The 8,541-nt window shown below is 42.0% G+C and overlaps 1 protein-coding gene across 2 annotated transcripts in view; it reads right to left on the reverse strand.

Annotated features, from left to right (window-relative positions):
* LOC116851871 (zinc finger-containing ubiquitin peptidase 1-like) overlaps nt 1-8,138 on the reverse strand; it is a 30,568-nt gene extending 22,430 nt beyond the window's left edge. The window contains exons 1-3 of one of the 2 annotated variants that reach the window (XM_032831727.1): nt 7,937-8,138; nt 2,907-3,034; nt 2,664-2,700 (exon numbers count right to left, since the gene is read on the reverse strand). The gene's annotated coding sequence lies outside the window, so the exon portion shown is untranslated. The remainder of the gene's footprint in view (nt 1-2,663; nt 2,701-2,906; nt 3,035-7,936) is intronic. The other variant, XM_032831728.1, reaches the window with a different exon arrangement.
* Nucleotides 8,139-8,541: the final 403 nt, after the last annotated feature.

Here is an 8,541-nt window from a genome sequence, read left to right on the forward strand (position 1 = left end):
TATATATATATATATATATATATATATATATATATATATATATATATATATATATATATATATATATATATATATATATATATTTATATATATATATCTTATACTGAATGTTTAAGTATTCGTATTTAAAGACCAAAACAATAAAAATGTCCAGAATTAGGTATCAATGTTATGAGAGTCTAGACATTAGTAATTTTATCTCATACACCGACTTCAATATCCGATTTTAACCAGCATCGTGCATCTCTCTTGGGAGTCTCGCAAGATGAAGTGTCGTGTGTTGTCACCTTTACCGAAACGATAATTTTCTCATCGCCCGTGCGTATCGGCCGACGGGCAATTAAATTTGTAACACGCGCCCTAAACGAAGCTCAAGAAATTCGGGGACACATGTTAATGTCATGGCCGCGATGAGGTTTACGCTTTCGGAGCTATATAATTTTGTCGATCGACTATTAAATCTCCCGTAAGAGGATGGGGATTTCCGTCCTCTCATCTTACTCTCTTTCTCTTTCCCTCTCTTGCTCCCTACTGTCGCTCATTTACGAGCGGACCGTTTCGACAATTTCGAGACGGCGGGATAATAAAACGCGGTCGCACGCGACGAAATCTCAAAATTCGCTCGAAAATAACGAGCGTGAGGTTTGCGTTTAATAATCTTAATAACGATTATTTGTTGCGGTGATAGGAATATATCAAGATAAGCACGACAGAATAGGGAGGAAAGGGAGAGAGAAAGAGAGAGAGGACGAGGGCGAAAAGGCTCGCGACCAAGCGCGAATGCGAGAGGAAACGAGCGGTTTAAGCGAGCATATAAGCGTTCCCTACGGTCTTGAAGAGTGTCTCTTTCGATTCGTCCTGCGTCGTGTTAGTGCGTATTCACGGGACCGCAATATCCATTAATTACAAAGACGAGAAATAAGAATCCTGCGTGTGCCGATTTGCGAGCGCAACAATTATTAAGATGTACAGAATCGCGTCGTCGTGATATTTATCGATCCGCCGGTGGCCCGATGAGAGGTATCGTCGCGCTGATCGAATTTTAAATGCCAGCTCACCCTAGCGCGCAATGTGGCACGGGGAACGTAATTAGGGAGCTTTTTGTAGATTTCACGGCGACACCCGACGACGTTCCAACCGGAGGACCGGTTGTCGCGAATTTTTTTGCCGGGGAAAAAAGGAAGCGGTAGCAGATCTCGAGGGAGCGAAGCGAGGGGGGTGAGCAGAGAAGACGCGACGAAGGGGTTAAAGGAGAGAACGACACTGCGATCGGCGGGCTCTCCTCGCCACGGATATGTATGTGTGCACCCGGCCGATATGTAACTGCACCGTGTGTGCGAAGAAAGAAAGAGAGAGAAAGAGAAAGGAAAGATAAATAAACACATAAAATCCCGTGACAGCTTCACGCCGGATAAAAACATGTCGAGAGACACGTATCTCGATCCCCCACCTCCTTATCTCGTCGGTCTGCCCGCGCTCGTCGTTCTCATCGTCGGTTTCCTCTTTCTCTTTCTCTCGCCCCCTCGTCGCTCCTTCGCCGTTCGTCGTAATAAAACGCGCCGACTCGTTCGTTGCAACGCGATGCAGCGAGCGGGCGAACGAGCGAGCTTGATGACTGTATTAATTATGTATAACTAGGCACTGCAGATGCGCGCTACCGCGCGCGCCATCGATCCTTAAATTTTTCTCTTTTCGAATCATTTCACATGAATACACTGTCATGAATACATAATCTCCGCGCGGTGACTTTTCTCACCGGCGATCAATGCGATTTACGTCTACACGTTTTCTATCTACGCTACGTAATGTGACGCTCTGCGAGCGTTAGAATTTTTAACTCATCGTTGCGCGTTGCTCCGCGACGTCCAGCTGTCCAGGTTCAGGTCCTCAACATCCAGCCTTCGGAGCATCCATGTAGACCGCACTTGATTTACTCTGCTTCTCTACACTTGCGACCGCGATTATCTCAACGACACTAATTGATTTAACGCAAAGCACGATGAATCTCGATACTTTGCCACATGATTGAACGACTCACAAGTCAAACAAGTTTAAACAAATCGCCGAAGGCCGCGCCGTGTTCGACAACTTCGAAAGCAAAAAAGGTTCTGTTTCGCAAACGATTTGGTCGAGAAACGAGGTTCTTGTTTCGCATTCTAGAAAAGTTCTAACTTACGACAGTAACGATTAATATAGATATTGAATTCCGCGCTTGAAACGAATAACATTCTAAATCGTTATGTATAAATATTTCATGAATTAACGATCGTAATGATTGCATAATTTATTGCAAATAAAGTGAGTAATCACGAATTCCGCGTACAGTAGTGCAATTTTGATGCACAATTCTGGTGCACAACTCTGACGACAAGTTTGGCGCACAGCACAAACACATATATGCAAAAGCCTACACTGAGAGAAGTGTTTGGCATTTGTAAATATAATCACATAATGAAAGAATCATATCCGAAGAATCTATTTTTTTAGTGAATGCTCTATTACTAAGTGAATAACTATAATTTGCAATAAAATCAATTACCTTTTTTCTCTCAGTGTATATATGCAAAAATTTACTAATTAAGTAAATCGCATTGATAAGATTGATAATAAACCCATAAGATTGATAATAAATCCATCACCATAAATATTTTTTTCTGACTCACCGGTAATTCAAGATCAGCCACGAGTTTTGTTATATATCTGGAACAAAAAATATAACATTGTTAATGAGAAAGAGAGAGAAGGGGATACGAGGATCAATGACTCGACGAGAAACATATACGTGAAAAGATATGTGTGAAGCGTGTTTTTGCGATCGCGTTGTTCTTCAGTGATTTTTATTTGGACAACTATGTCCTAATTTTCCATTGAAAAGATTTAAAAAATACGTGAACCCTATAACCTACTTTCAAGCCGATCCTGCTGGACCCGAACCGGATTCTCCGGTATCAACAGCATCTATCGGAACTGCAACTCCTAAGGGAGAACCGTATCCACAATGTCACTGCGTGGCCAGAATCTCTGCATGTCAGATCTAAAATAAAACGCAAATTTTCTGTTTAATACTGATAGATATCAACGTGTCAAGCACAAATTATTGGCTTGTATATTTTTCCTTCTCAACCGATAAAAATAGAGTAAGCGAACCTATTTTGGAATAGCATCTATTTCGAAACACTTTAATTTTTTTTCTGTATTAGCCGTCAAACAATATCAAATTTTCATGTTAGTAACAAAGAACATGTTCTTTCTAGTACTGAAAAATTTGATATTATTTGACGGCTAACACAGGAAAAAATTAAAGTGTTTCAAAATAGGTGCTGTTCCGAAGTAGGTTCGCTTACTCTAAAAGGTCTTAGTTAAAAAAGAAAGATATATTTTCTCGGTCTACATGCAGCTCGTTCGTCTGCCAGTAGTATGTGCAGTTACAATCGCGGGTTTATCACGTCTATTTGCGTATAACAACATTGCGTATTCCTAATCGGAGTTACGAGAGGCAGATCTTACGACAGCCGAGTATTAATTACGCCGCAATGAACGAGATGCTATTAGCCGGATCGGTAATGAGATCTTTCCTCGGCGAATATTTAGCCTGAAAATCGAATTTTGCACAGTTTAAAAATGTCAAGACTACCAAGAGAAATGCAATATTTCAACTGACAACATTTCACCAAAACCTACAATGCGAAGATGATAAAATCGATGACGCGACAAATGCAAAATTCCATTCGCGATTCAACTATAAATCGATATATTTCACAACAATCTCGTTTCTCGCGTTTTATTCATGCCAAAAGCATGAACAAAAGCATGAACAAAATGAAAGTAGACGTAAAAAAGATAACAGTCCCCTTTTAAATGAATACGATGTCGAGGAGGTAGCGAAATTCCCTGAGGAGGGTTATGCACGCGATGCACCGCGCGGTGCATCTCGCGATGCATCTCGCGATGCGTCGGGTCGCGGCGTGTGCGCTATCGCCCTTTTCTCCGACTTTCCGGGGCTAGCGTGCGCATATCCGCCGGTGGGCTCGGGGCGTGGGAGAATCGCGCGGGTTTTACGAGCGCGATGACGCCGACGATGTGACATCGCTCGCAGCTGCGAATGCACTTTACACGGCTGCGTGCAACTGTGTCGGTCAGCGCGCGGTTGTATGCGCGTAGTCGCGCGAGGGAACCGATGTTGCACGACACATTCCCGCCGATCGACGTCACCGGGAAGCGTGGGGGAGGGGGGGAGGGCGAGCCTCGTTTAAATTCGCTTGAGGAAACGCGCCGCTTTGTTCCGAGAAAAATTCGCGACGACGAGGCGAAACGGCCAATTCGCCGTAAATTGTGCGCGTGAAGACGCACTTATTGTCGCAGGACGCGTGGCCCAACATACTAAACGCGCCTCGGGCCCTCCCGAGGAGGCAGGATGTGAGTGGACAGGAAGGCATAAATGACACCGATACGTCAACAATTTACACCACCACGTAGAGAAAAGGAAAGGATACGTGCCGTGGTGTGTTATTGATTTTGATGTGCGATTTAATCAACTGCGTGTGTGTGTGTGTGTGTGTATGGTTAAGGTATTCTATTTTAATTTATTACTGTGGCGCGATTAATATGTGGAGGAAAGATCCTTGCTCTTTCTCCTCCTTTCTCTATCGCTATAGCGCTTTCCGTTAGAGACCGGCTGGAAAAGCTTCCAGGCAAAATTCCCCCTCAGGTGTACCTAGCATATGAATATAGACGCGGCGGCGCGGGATTTACTGCAGATGGAATCTGTCATTATCGGCACCGGGCATCGCGCCGAGCGTGCATTAGACGCATATTCGACGCACCCGCGTGGCTTTCCGTTCGGGAAAGAAGACAGAAAGAAAGAAAGGAAAAGGGGAGAAGGAAAAGAGACAGCAGAAACGTTCGCGGGAGAAAACGTCGAATTAAATTTACAACACGTCCCCGGGCATAATATTATGATCGTGCAACGTGTAATCTACTGGACGAACGCTCACGTAGTGAACACGCGGCCGTTCTCAGAAGGATTTGCGCGCTGCATTGTCGCGCGGCTCACCGTGTGGTTGCCTTTCCCATTTTGTTATGCTAATGTCTCTCTCTCCCGAGGCGAGACCGGGACCCGGTTCATCAAGCGCATTAATGGCGTTTAAAATGCCACCGGTCTCGCCCGCACAGAATCTTCAATTAGTCAAATTAAACGGTCCACTTTAGTTCCACTAATTCGTCACTTCTCCAGACTTACGATCGCTGTCACGTCAAGACTTCTTCAATACCGGACTATTGTTAACGGTTACACCCTTCTCGATTTATTATCTTGAACTATGACCTTCTATGACCTGCATTGAGAGGAAAATGTCTAAGAAATAGTAAATATTTATTTGGTAGATACACTAACAGCATGTTTACTGATATTAATATAATTAATAAATAATAAGTATACTGATATTGATATAATAAAGTATTTTTCAAGAAAACATAATTTTCTTAAAATCTTGAGAAAACGTTGACTTTCTCATGAAAGCAATTATCTATTCTATTTAAATAAAAGAATATGGATTTAAGCAAATATACGTTGTTAATACCAAATAAATATTTATTAATTTTTAAATAATTTTCCCATTAGTGTGCACTAAGAGAAAATCTTGACAATTTATTTGTGGGATATAAAGTTTGTTTCTGTGAAGTAAAAAGTTAATTTCTTAGATAATAAATAAAATTTTAGAGAATAAACTTTCCACAAATAAATTTCCAAATATTTTTCTCTCAGTGTATTGCGTTACTTCCTCCCTAATTTCGAGACAGGCTCCTGTAAAAAGCGCGAATATGAGGGATCACGAAGGTTATGAGGGTGTACATTCTATATATATATATATTCTGGAATTTTTTATATCACGGCGTGCACGTACGTAAATTACACTCGTCTCGAATCGCGTTCGTCGATCCAAGGTTTCACGCCAAACTCACGAACTTTTCGGCTCCGTGGCTTAACGCGACGGTTGGGATAAAGTGAAGGGGGCCCCGCAGTTTAGATCGGTGTAAACGCCGGATGGCCGCGAACGACGCCGGCTATTTTTGTGTCGTCCGCAACAGGAGCCACAAAACGCCGCATTTTAAGCGGCGACGCACTTGTCGCCGCCGTGAATCGCACGTGGAATCGTCAAGGTTCTTTGCGGTGAGAATTCGATTAAACCCGTCTTAAACGACCCCGCGCGACTTTTTATGGCAAACGACAGAGCGGTGACAAGCGCATTTGTCTGATATGTACAGCCCTTGCTAACAGATTACGACGCTAATTACAAAAATTCAGTGCCGCGTATATCTGTGGCGTCATATTATTTATCTACTCTTCGGATTATATCACCAAATTTCCTCACCCTCTCCCCTCCGTAATTCTTGATTAATAAATCCGACGATCGTCCGATTCTGTTATTATTTGAGTTATTTAAGGGGATGCTGAAGTCGATGACGAACTCGAACAATGTCGATAATGCAGAGACGATCGTCACTAACATAATCACGCTATCCTTTTCGTATTTCTTGTATATACAGAACTTACATGAATATATGTGCTTTGTTTTACCATATTCAACGAAAAACCATATATGTGTAGAAATCTTTCTGCAAACTTTTTCGATATTCTTAAGCTTCCAAATGCAGATGCGAAGGTAGAGCAATATTCTTCAAAATTTTTCTGTTTGGAGCATCTACACCTTCGGTATGTACAAGCTGCGTAACTTTTGGATTAGGCAAATATTACGCTGACAGCTTGAGATTTTACATTAAAAATTTTTTGTTTGTTTTCGTCACATATCGAGCAATGCTCCTATTTATTTTTGCACGTACTTTTATTACGTAAAAGCATTTGTAATTCTGTGTAACCAATACGACGTAAACTTTACAGAAAAATATCAGTGTTCTGTTAAGAATAAGTTTTATAATAAAGTTTTCAGCTTCAGTGTCCCCTTAAGTGAGTGGAAATAACCAGTGTAATGCCCATATTCATAATAAAACCTCCTTAAGGTTCATCTTCAGGTGCTCTGTAATCAATAAAATTATCCGTAAAGCATCTGAAGATGAACTTAAATATAGGAAGGAGGCCTTAAATATAAGGCCTGACTATAAATATGAGTATAAGAGGCGCTCGACACGTCGCGACAAGCACCGAATATATATGACGAAAGATTATTCGCTACTGTGCTGGGATTCTGTAACTCGTTATTGGAGTTAACGACACTTTCGTTATCGTTTTTATATACCGTAGAAAAGCTGCGCAACGATAACGAAACTGTCGTTAATTCCAATAACGAGTTACAGAATCCCAGCACTGAGGTATTTACGATACGTTCCGACGATCGCGCATCGCTATTTCGCCACTCCTGATTCTGTAACTCGTTATTGGAGTTAACAACAGTTTCGTTATCGTTGCGCAGCTTTTGTATACCGTAGAAAAACTGCGCAACGATAACGAAACTGTCGTTAACTCCAATAACGAGTTACAGAATCCCAGTACTGATATACTCTAGACAGTTGCTTATGCACCGGATTTGCTTTGAACGGATAAAAGACGCGGAGCGATGTCGATCGATGTGTTACTAGCGGCGCAAAAAGATCCAAGATACCCGCGCAATTTTCACGTACGCTGACAATCAGCGCCGTGACGTGAACGATCGCACGTCTGCAATGCGTGCTCTCTTTTTTTCTCTCTCTCTCACTCTTTTTTGCTAACGAATCGACGTTATCTCCCAAGATTCAGCGTCTTTTTCTCTTTCTCTCTCCGAGATTATCGGCGAATCTCTAACTCCCGATTAATAAGTTCGACGATCGTCTGATTCTCTCACTACTTGAATGAGGAAAATAACAAGTGTGAGAGACACGTCGCGACAAACACCAAATGCGTATGCAGAGAAACGAGAGTATTATTCGCTACCGAGGTACTTACGATATGTCCCGACGATCGCACTTCGTATTATCTCGGCACTTTCGATACTTATTTACACGCGGGACTTACTTTCGATAGATAAAAGACGCATCAAACACGGAGCGACGTCGATTGTTGTGTCAATGATAGTTGCTTATGCGGAAAGGGCGAAGATGGCCACGCCATCTGTGATGCACTGTGTGCACTGCCCCCTCGATTCGATATATCGATAGTCTATCGATTTATGTACCGATATTGATCTATCTAAAGCATTCGCGGGACTGTATGCATGTTCGGTAAAAGTGGAAGAAAGGAAAAGGGAATTGCATGTCGCTCGTGCGGTAAGAGTGGAAAGTGAAAATTTGGATTTCGAAGGAGCCTGTATGAAGTTAGCCCCCCACTTTTCGAATTTATTAATTTTGACAGTTGTGCTGATTTGTGCTAGGTTTGTGCTACATTGTGCTCGAATTATAAATTTTTAATACGAAAAATGAGCGAGAAAAATGGAAAAAACCGTTTTTTTTGGTAGCCCCCCACTTTTTGATTTTCGAAATTTTTTTTATTGTGCTAGGTTGTGCTAAGTTGTGCTAACATTGTGCTAAAGTATTATCTTCGAAAAATAATCA

This window comes from Odontomachus brunneus, unplaced genomic scaffold (assembly GCF_010583005.1).
Source record: "Odontomachus brunneus isolate Ranch 3 - 2012 unplaced genomic scaffold, Obru_v1 Obru_scaffold_195, whole genome shotgun sequence".
Classification (NCBI taxonomy): domain Eukaryota; kingdom Metazoa; phylum Arthropoda; class Insecta; order Hymenoptera; family Formicidae; genus Odontomachus; species Odontomachus brunneus.